Source organism: Sciurus carolinensis, chromosome 11 (genome assembly GCF_902686445.1).
Source record: "Sciurus carolinensis chromosome 11, mSciCar1.2, whole genome shotgun sequence".
Taxonomy (NCBI): domain Eukaryota; kingdom Metazoa; phylum Chordata; class Mammalia; order Rodentia; family Sciuridae; genus Sciurus; species Sciurus carolinensis.
The window spans coordinates 16,771,765-16,781,986 of NC_062223.1; the positions used below are offsets into that span (position 1 = coordinate 16,771,765).

At 38.6% G+C, this 10,222-nt stretch overlaps 1 pseudogene; it reads left to right on the plus strand.

Moving 5' to 3' along the window:
- Positions 1–217: 217 nt before the first annotated feature.
- On the plus strand, positions 218–1,575 carry LOC124959056 (coiled-coil domain-containing protein 115-like; annotated as a pseudogene).
- The last annotated feature ends 8,647 nt before the right edge of the window (positions 1,576–10,222 follow it).

Below are 10,222 nucleotides of genomic sequence, written 5' to 3' on the forward strand. Positions count from 1 at the left end.
TGAATAAAACGGACCAGAAGTAAACCCACATCTGCAGTTGACTGAAAGTTGTAAAGGGTGCTAAGACACACATTGGAGAAAGAAAAGCCTTTTAAATAAATGGAGTTCACAAAACTGAACATTCACATGAAAAAAATATGAAACTAGAAAATAATCTCACATGTCAACTAAACAATAGTTAGCAAGTCAGCTAAAAATGAATTAAAAACTTAAGTGCATGAACAGAAACTATGAAGCTAATAAAAATAAAATAGAGGAAATGTTTCATCAGAACTTGCCAAAGAATTTTGGAGAAGATCCTCCTCCAAAGTACAGAAAACAAAATGAAAGAAAAGAAATGGAATAACATCAAACTAAGAAGTTTGTGTACAACATAGGAAGCAATTCTTACATTAGCAAGAAAACCCACAAAATGGTAGAAAACATGTGAAACATGTACATCTGAAAAGGGATTGGTACAGAGGACACAGAAGAGACTCCAAAACTCAACAGAAAAAAAAAAAAAAAAAGCAATTATAAGAAATGGGCAAAAGGTATTTGAAAATCCAAGACACACAAGTAGCCAGCAGGTATAAGACAAAATGCTCAACCTCACTCATCAGGAGAAGGCAAATCAAAACCACAATGAGATCTCACCTCACCACAGGAAGAATGGCCTTATCAAAAGACTAAAAATAACTACACTGGGAAGGATGTGGAGGAAAGGGACCTGCACACACTGCTGGTGAGACAGTGGATCAGCACAGCCACTGGGCAAAACTGTATGGAGTTCACCAAAAATGAACAATGGAACTAAAACGTGATCCAGCCATCCCACTACTGAGCATAAATTCAAAGGACCTGAAGTCAATATGTCAGGGATATCTGCACATGTTCCTTACGCACTATTTACCATAAAAATAGAAACCACCTTGCACAATCGGGTGATTATAGATAACAATAATGTACCCTACCTGTCGGAAAGGTAGACAAAAGAATTTTAAAAGCTTGTAGTATTAAAAAATGCTTATCCTGGGAGAGCCGCGTGTGGCTGGCCCAGGGCGGCGCCCGATCTGCGGGCGGAGTTGGAATCGCTGCTCCTGCAGCTGCTCAGAGACCTGGAGGAGCTGGATGCGAAGCGCGGGTGCCGAACTCTGGAGCGCAGGAGGGCTGGCTTTCGCTTGCAAAGGATCGCTATGCAGTGGGTGCCAAGTGGTAGGGCCCTTATAGTAGGGCTCTCGGTGGAGCCCCAGGTCTGTGTGTGTGCCAGTGAGACCCAGAACGCACTCCAGACATTCAGGGTGGTGAGAGCTGATGCCCAGATTCCAGAGGAGGTGCGGCCTCACGAGTCAGCTTTGCGCAGGCGCAAGGGCCCTACCGAACTCCAGAGCCAGAGCCCTCTGCAGCCGGTCAGGACCCCCTTAACTGGTTTGCCATCCTGGTTTCTCATAGTCTGCAGCAGGCCCAAAACAGCTCCCGGGAAGGCCTGCAGCTAGCTGCAGATGTAGCCAGCCTCCAGCCCGTATCAACTGGGATCGAAGCCAACTCCAGGAGACCCAGGAGAAGCTCAAACAGCTGGAACCTGGGGCTGCCTGACCTGTGTCCGCAGAGACAGGCACTCAGCACAGCTGTTCATGGAGGTAGCTGCCTTTTCTCAGGCACTCTTCCTTCTTAAATAGCGCCTGCTCCAACCTCCTCTCCAGCTAATGCCCCTCCTTAAAATGCCATTGGTTTTCATGCTTTTGACTTTGTTAGGTATGAAGTTCAAAGTTTTGAATCCTATGTTCACAATATGAGAAGTAAATATTTCCTCCCAATCTGAGTGATATTGGAAGTCACCTAAGAAGGAACCACTTTTAGGTCCATGTTCTCATAGGACATTCCCCCTCCCCGCAGAGAGCAGGTACATGAGTTCATGTTAGTGACCAGTTCAACAGCCTCATAGATTAGCTAGCTGTAGTGACATTCCTGGATGATGAAACACTGCAGGAACAGCGACAGCGAAGGATAAGAAGTAGTGCTTCTGGGCCACTAGATCCTCAAAACTGACTTGGATAGAGGAAAAGATGGCCAACAGAGCAGGACAATATGATTCAAGTTAATAAAAATACAAACACTTACTTGGGTGTGATGTGTGCCCACCTGTTGTCCCAACTACTCAGGAGGCTGAGGCAGAAGGATCACTTGAGGCCTTGAGTTGGAGGCCAGCCTGCCAACATAGCAAGATTCTGTCTCAAAGACAAACACCTGAATAGATGGGTAGCCCTTAGCAGGGTCTCAACCAGGAAATAACAAAGTTTAGACCTAGATTTTCAAGGAGTCTTTAGGAAGAGACTGTCTATGTTTCAAAAACCTGTCTTTATCTTACCAGGGTGAAGCAAAAACTTTCTTCATTTGTTGAAGGACCAGTTGTATTCCTGTTCTGGGAACTCTGTGTTTCACTTTTCTAGTAGGTGGTTTAAGATTTTAGCAATATCTAGGGGTTCTTTCTGATTTTTTGTTTTGTTTTGTTTTGCCAAGGGTGGGGGATGGTATGTAATCCTTTTTTCATAATATGAGAGGTAAATATTATTTCCCAGATTGCCATTTAACTTTGCTTATAGTGTTTTTAAAATAACTGTTTATTTGTAAAATAAAGCTATATCAACTACAAAAAATGAAAACAAAACAAAAAAATGCTGATCCTGGTGCAGGGATCCGTGGCTCAGTAGTAGAGTGCTCTCGGCTGCACAATAAGAGGCCCTGGGTTCAATCCTGAGGATGAAGTAAACATAAAGGTACTGTGTCCACCTACAAGTAAGAGAAAAGTATATAAAAATGCTTATCCTGATGTAAACATTACACTGTATATGTTTATATACATACATACATCACGGTACTCATAAATATGTGTATTTGGGTTTGCATTTATCACTTAAGCAAAAAATTTTATTTAACAATTTATAACTGACATGACTGCCAGACAGGTTCTTTGGTTCTTCCGTAGGAAAACTTGATGTGGAGGTTCAAATATTCTCACAGGCAAGCCTCCAGAAAGCTCTGAGCTTCTATAAAACTCTCCGCAGCTCCATGCATTAGCTTCTGCAATCTCAACATGACTAACATCACATGAGTTTAGAAGAACACCTGAGTCCCATGCCCCACTGGATGTCATTCATTCCTCTGAATGACAGTTGTTAGTGCAAACAAGCCTTCTTCTGAGAAGAGGACTTCCTATGAACCTTCAATCAGGGTCAGAGAAAGCACTGAAAAGAGAAGATCACATGGATTGCTTTTCAATGATGACACCTTCACCAGGTTTTATTGACCTCTCTTGTTTGTTACTTACAGAAACAATCTGTGACTTGTGTGGGAGAAGTTACTGATCATGTGTATGTTACAGATCAGAAGTAAGTGAGTTTACACAAGTACAGAAAGCATTCATATAAATTCAGAAACTGATCATGTTAGTGTTATTTCCTCCCTTGCTCCCTTCCTTGGAGAAGGTAGAAGGTTTGGATCACTACCTGAGAGAAGGATTAGCAGTACCTATGCAATATTGCATAGTTGGTTTTTTATATTTCAGAATCACTACTCTGCATGGACTCTTCTTTCATCTGTAACAAGGTGTTAAGCCTCTATAATCCACACACATTTAATAAGAAATGGAATTCATGCAAAAGCACTGGATTTCCTAACCTACTAGAAGTTATTTGCAAATAGAAAGAGATACTTTCAAAATATTCCTGAAATGATGACGTGAGTCTGGGACTAAACGTCAAAACGTTTAGCATGACGTGTTCAGAGATTTATATAACTAATGATACTTCTTTCTCAACAAAAGTCTGAACCAAAAATAAAATGTGATATTTTGACTGATCAGTGATATTTTCTTATTCTCTATGTATTTTCATCTCTTTAGAGATTAAAAATAAACACACACACACACAAAAGTCCCTCAAAACAGAGAATGACCCTTCTTTAAACCACAAAAGGGTCCTAAGTGAATTAACATGCTCTGACCTGAATTTCAACACTTTCATAATCATATCATGTTATTCTCAGGAGGTATATTTAACTTGTAAATCTCTAGTCTTTCTCATACTACCTGAATAATTTTACAGCATAACATAACTTTTCAAGTTAACAATTACTGATATGTAAGAATAATCACATAACCTACCTTACACATGCACACTTATTTGTAATATTATTATTATCACATATTATTTTTCCAGGAAATGTGTTCTAGAGCATGGTATATAGTAAAAGTGATTATGTTAAGATTGGCAATTATAATGTCTTCAGGGCCAGGTTCATAAATAAAGTTGCCAAAGGCTTAGGGGAGAAATATTTAGGGATAGTAGTAACAATTGCATGGTTATCCTTCAAAACACAGCAATTCAATACTATAGAAGTTACTGTTACTACACAAGAAGAAATTCAAATGAAATATTGTACAATGGGGATCTTGCCACAAAACTGTGTGACCAAATGACGGGCCATAAATGAAAACTTTCAACATGGGTTTCCATTGTTTGGCTATGGGATGACACCACTGAGAAGAAGAATGAGTTTAGGAACAACAGACTCTTTTACCCAAAGTAAATATGGATTTCAAGGAAGGAATTTTTAATACCAGTGGCCCACGTGGAATTCCAGGAACAGAAATCACATGCTTGGTGAAGGGCACAGTGAGAAGCACTGAAGATCACAGTCTCACAGTGGCCCTGGAGGGGAGGAAAGGCAAATTGGGAGGAGAGGACTCTAGACTTCACATCACCTAGGACTGAAGCCCTGCATGTGGGCAACTACCTTGACCAAACCAAGATGAACCATTATCCCATCCTAACTATGACGTGACATTAACATTTATCGTTCTGTGCATAACACAAACATTTTACTGTATTTCATGTATTTATTATCTTAACTAATTCTCCCTAATGCCTCAAGGTAGGTCTCATTGCATTCTTGATCATGCAGGTAGTAAAATGATATTCAGGTGAGAACCACACCATGGTCAACCTGGGCAGAGGTGCTGGTGAGAGCACAGACAATTTTACCCTTCAATCCACAGCTTGTAAATGCACTGAAGACACTTGTGTCATTGAAAGAGGGGTCATTTCAACTGCTCTGAATTTTTGCTTTAAATGTTTCATTTGCTTTACCTCCAATGAGAGGAAAATATACAGAGAACAAGATGGAATTACCATGTAATCAACCATTGTCTTGTTCACTGTGATACTTCAAACATTGGGTGTGAACTAAAGGAGACAATGAGTAATTATAAGCTCAGTTAAACACAGTTTTATTTAAATTTTCTTCAGAAATTTGGATTTAGAAACCGCTTAGCATGAGTTGATGGTTGGCATGGGTCCAGAGAAGAGATCACTAATTAATATTTTTCAAATATGAATAGTTATCTTCTTCTGCTAAGTAATTCATAGGAATGTAACAGATAACCAAACTCACAGTATTTATAGAGAGGGTGAACACACATCTCAAATGCCTATAGTAGTTCTAATAGGTGAGCAACATGGAAATCTTAGTTTTTATTGAGATGAAAGAAGTCACAGAGAGATACATTCAAGGAACTTTTTTTTTGTAATTTTAAGTGATCTAGGTCTCATTTACCAAAAATAAAAAATTTTAAAATTGTGTACATGATCCATTAAATTTCTCAGATTCACAGTACACATCCCTGTATTTAACTACTACACTCAATTTGATTATAAATCCTAAGTATTTTCTGGAGCATATTGAAATATGAGTTACTACTATAATAACAGAATATATCTTGTGCTATGATTTCCAATTTCAATTCACTTCCTAATTTATTTCCACCACCTACTTTTTTTCCCCTAGTAGCTAGAGCATCCAGTGATTCCCAGATAACATTGATGGAGAACAGGACAGAAGTGACAGAGTTCATCCTGCTGGGACTGACCCGTGACCCAGGTCTGCAGCTTCCCCTCTTTCTGACGTTCCTGCTCATCTACACCATCACTCTGGTAGGGAACCTGGGGTTGATCCTGTTGATTGTCCTGGACTCCCTTCTCCACACTCCCATCTACTTCTTCCTTGGCAACCTGTCTCTGGTGTACTTTTGCTACACTCCTTCTAGGAGACAAGGTCATCTCCTACAATGCTTGTGCTGCTCAGATGTTCTTTTTTGGAGCCTTTGCTACTGTTGAAAATTATCTGTTGTCCTCAATGGCCTATGATCGCTATGCGGCAGTGTGTAAGCCCCTGCACACACCACCATGACAACCAGGGTGTGTACTTGGCTGATCATAGGCTGCTATGTCATTGGTTTCATCAATGCCTCCATCCACACTGGGAATGCCTTCAGCCTTGTGTTCTGTCTTTCCAATGTTGTCCATCACTTTTTCTGTGATGTTCCAGCTCTCATGGTTCTTTCTTGCTCTGACAGACAAGTGAATGAACTTGTTCTTATCCACGTAGCCAGCTTCAATATCTTCTTTGTCTCTTCATAATCTTAATATCCTACATATTTATTTTTATCACCGTCCTAAAGATGCGCTCAGGTGCAGGACATAGGAAGGCTATCTCCACCTGTGCCTCCCACTTCAGTGCTGTCTCTGTTTACTATGGGACTATTATCTTCATGTATTTACAGTCCATCTCCAGTCATTCTATAGACACAGATAAAATTGCATCTGTGTTCTACACTATGGTCATCCCCGTGCTGAAACTTGTTCAGCCTAAGGAACAAGGAGGTCAAGAGTGCATTCGTAAAATTCAAGAAGGTGTTCATTTGTTGTGAGCAGAATAATCTTTGGGATTTTGATTTTAACCTTGTGGTTTGGTGTTTAAGATTCCTTGGTTCATTCCTCTCAGGTCTTCTCTATGTACTGAGTACATCTGCAGTTACAGTGATGGTAAGTTCTTGATGTGATATTCTTACCTCTGGACAGTCTATTTAATGGGAAAAGAAAACTTAAGTCCAGAAATTAATGCCTGAATTAGAATGACTAAGTTATCTTGGTGTCTACTTATCAAAATTCCCATTAAGGACATTGATGTACTTACGCATTTTATGTGGTATTTTTTTTACACTAATTAATAATACCTTAGTCAATGTAAATATTTTTAAAACAGCCACACTAAGAAGGAACACAAGCAACGCACTCAAGTGTCATTGAGCGTCTCACACACACACGGATGTGGTAAATTTTCTAGAATTAAATGTAATGGGGCTACTTGTTTTGGATAACTTTGGTTAATTTGAATACATTAAGGGATTGCTAGAGACCCAGTAACACATTTTCCCACATCTGTCCTTGAGGGCTTTCCCTGGAATCTAGCATTTGAAGCAGTAGACTTAGTGACCAAGGTGAGGAGCCATCTGCCAATCCACTGAGGGCTTGTCTGCAGAACAAAAAGCAGAGAAAGGGACAATTCTCTCTCTCCCTTTTCTGGGACATCCATCTTCTCTCACCTTGCACACTAGAGCTCTGATCTGACCCTGCACTTTGGCACTCTGGTCTTCAAGACTTGCCCAAGTCATGCTCACCTTCCAGGCTTAGACCTTTAACCTCAGACAAGATCCCGCCGCCTCCTTTCTTGTCCTCCACCTTGCAGGTAGCACATGGAGGATATTCAGCCTCCATATCTCCAGAGTTGAAATTAGAAAGTTCAGGAAAAATGTTTCAATATACTCATATATTCCTGCAAAATTTTAAAACATTGAAAAATTAAACTGAGAAATCATGTTGCACACTTTTATTTCTGCAAATACTCTGAAGTTGTTAATCCCACCCAGTCATTTTTATGTTGAGCTGCATTCTCTCTTATCAGCTGTGTGTCCTTCACACTCTTCCTTCTCACTGATGTCCTTGCTCTCTCTTCCCAATGAGACCCTTGCTCATGCCTGAGGACCTTGAGCCTGCTGTTCCCCGTGGGAATGTCCTTACTCCTTCCAGGGCTTTGTTTCAATGCTACCCCGTCATGAAGTCCTCCCATATCCACTTGCATGAGATAGTCACTCTTCACTCACCACCAATGACAGTAGGGACTCCTTTATCTTTCTTCATAGGACTTATCAACCCTCACGTCCTATATATTGTTTACTTTTTTCTTCTTTAACTTCCTCAACTGTGTAAACTCCCTGAGAGCATTGACTTTATCGGATTTGTCCCAACATGACTATTGGTCCCTTAGCAGGTCCCTGTTTCATAGTAAATTTTAATAATATTTGTAAAAGAAATGAATAACTCAGATTTGCATTTAATTGCATCAATATTTGAAGCTTTTGAACATTTTTATTAAGTGAGTTTTGCATAATAAAAATCTTACAGATCAAAATTCAGTGCCTCTCAAGATTGCTTATTTTCTGATTTCTTGAAATTTTTTCTACATTGTCACTCAGTTTTCACACTCTTTACTTTCACCCCAATTTGTGATTTTTATCTTTTGTCTTAAATTTTCATGTAATTGATTCATTTTAATTTTTTCTTGTACATTTTAGTATGTAACAGTAGAGTATTTTGACATATTATCCATAAAGGGTATGATTTATTCTAATTATAATCCCATTTTCGAGGTTGTACATAATGTTAACTTTCACTGGTTATGTATTTATATTTGTACATAGGAAAGTTATTTTTGATTCCAAAATGATTTTCTCAAATATCATCATGAGGGAGATCATTTCAAAGTGTCTCAGAATTTTTATTAGGGATTCATAACCGATTAAGTGGCAAGTAACACGAATTAAATAAGTGATCACACTGAAACTTTGGTCTCACATGAACTTTGAGTGGGTGCATGCTCATGGTTACTCAGATTCTTGTTTTTGGAGTATTTTATTCTGAGTATCCAGTGGTGGTATTTTGTGTTGCTCTATTGCCAGAGTATGTCACACCCTGCTGTGCTCTATTCACTACTGAAAATACAGTCATCAGTGCTTTTTCAAGCTAACCAGTTTGGAGATCCAATTCCAGAATCCCCAGAAGCAAATCAGAAAACTCATCCTTGAGATTCTGCTCCTGTAGAACCAATTTCAATACCAAAATTAGTCTTATGCAGGTTCTTCAGAATCAGAACTCCTTTAATTTATTCATATATTCTGCATGTAACACCACACACATATGTATATTATGAAGATTGCTTTTTTTTTAATTATAAAGGCAGTATGGTCATTTTGACAATATTAATTCTGCCTATCCAACAGAATGGTAGGTTCCCACCTTCTAAGGTTTTCTTCTTCAGCTGAGAAGTGTGTTTTGTCCCGGTAGAGCATGAGTATTGCAGAGGTGTGAACAGATACAGCCTCTGCTCCTATGTAGCTATATCCCGAGATTCATATTTTCATCCCAAAATATATTTTGTATGTTTTGTGTCCTTTAACATAAGTTTATAATCAATGCTTTGTGTATTTTTAAAACCAAGTAAAAAAGTAAAGAATTTAGAAGTAAAATTCAATTATATTTGTTTGTTGTCTACTTATCTACTTATGTAGCTATATTCATCAGTTTTTTTTTTTTTTGCTTTATATAAAGGAAAAACTTCCAGATGACAGGTAGATACAGACTCCAAAACAGTAATACTTGGGAATTTTAATATTCTACCTTTGGAATGAGAAGCTCTCCCAAACAGAAAACCAACACAGATACAGCAGAATTGATGCACCTAACTAAATGGGTCACAGGGACATGTACAGGACATTTCATCCAAGAGCTGCACTTGACAGATGCTGAATTAGGATGCTTCTCTTCAGCACATGCAACATTCTTCAGGTTAGATAATAAGGCTACAGAATGTCTTGACATTTTTTTTTAATATTATTGTATGTCTTTTCTGACCATAATACCTGAAAACAGAAAACAATAACGAGAAAATCTTTTGAAATTATTCAAATAAATGAAAATTAAACAAACTGCTTTTGAACGAGCAGGGGATGAAGAAGGAAATCAAGTGGGATGCTTACAAATTTTGTTTAAATAAATGAAAATGGAGACCTTCCAAATCCAACAGATACATTGAAAGCAGCTCTGAGGGAAGGTCATAGCAGTCAATGCCTACTCAAAGAAGCAAAATGATCTCAAGTAAACAATTTATCTCTCACTGCAGCTTGAGAAACTAAAGAATAAGAATGATCCAAGTTAAAAAGTAGTAGAAGTAATAAAATAATGAAGATCAGAGGAGAAATACATGAAATGGAAATTTTAAAAAACTCAAGAAAATAAAGAGCTGATTTTGGAACATAAAAACAAAATAGACAAGTCACTTGTGAGACTAA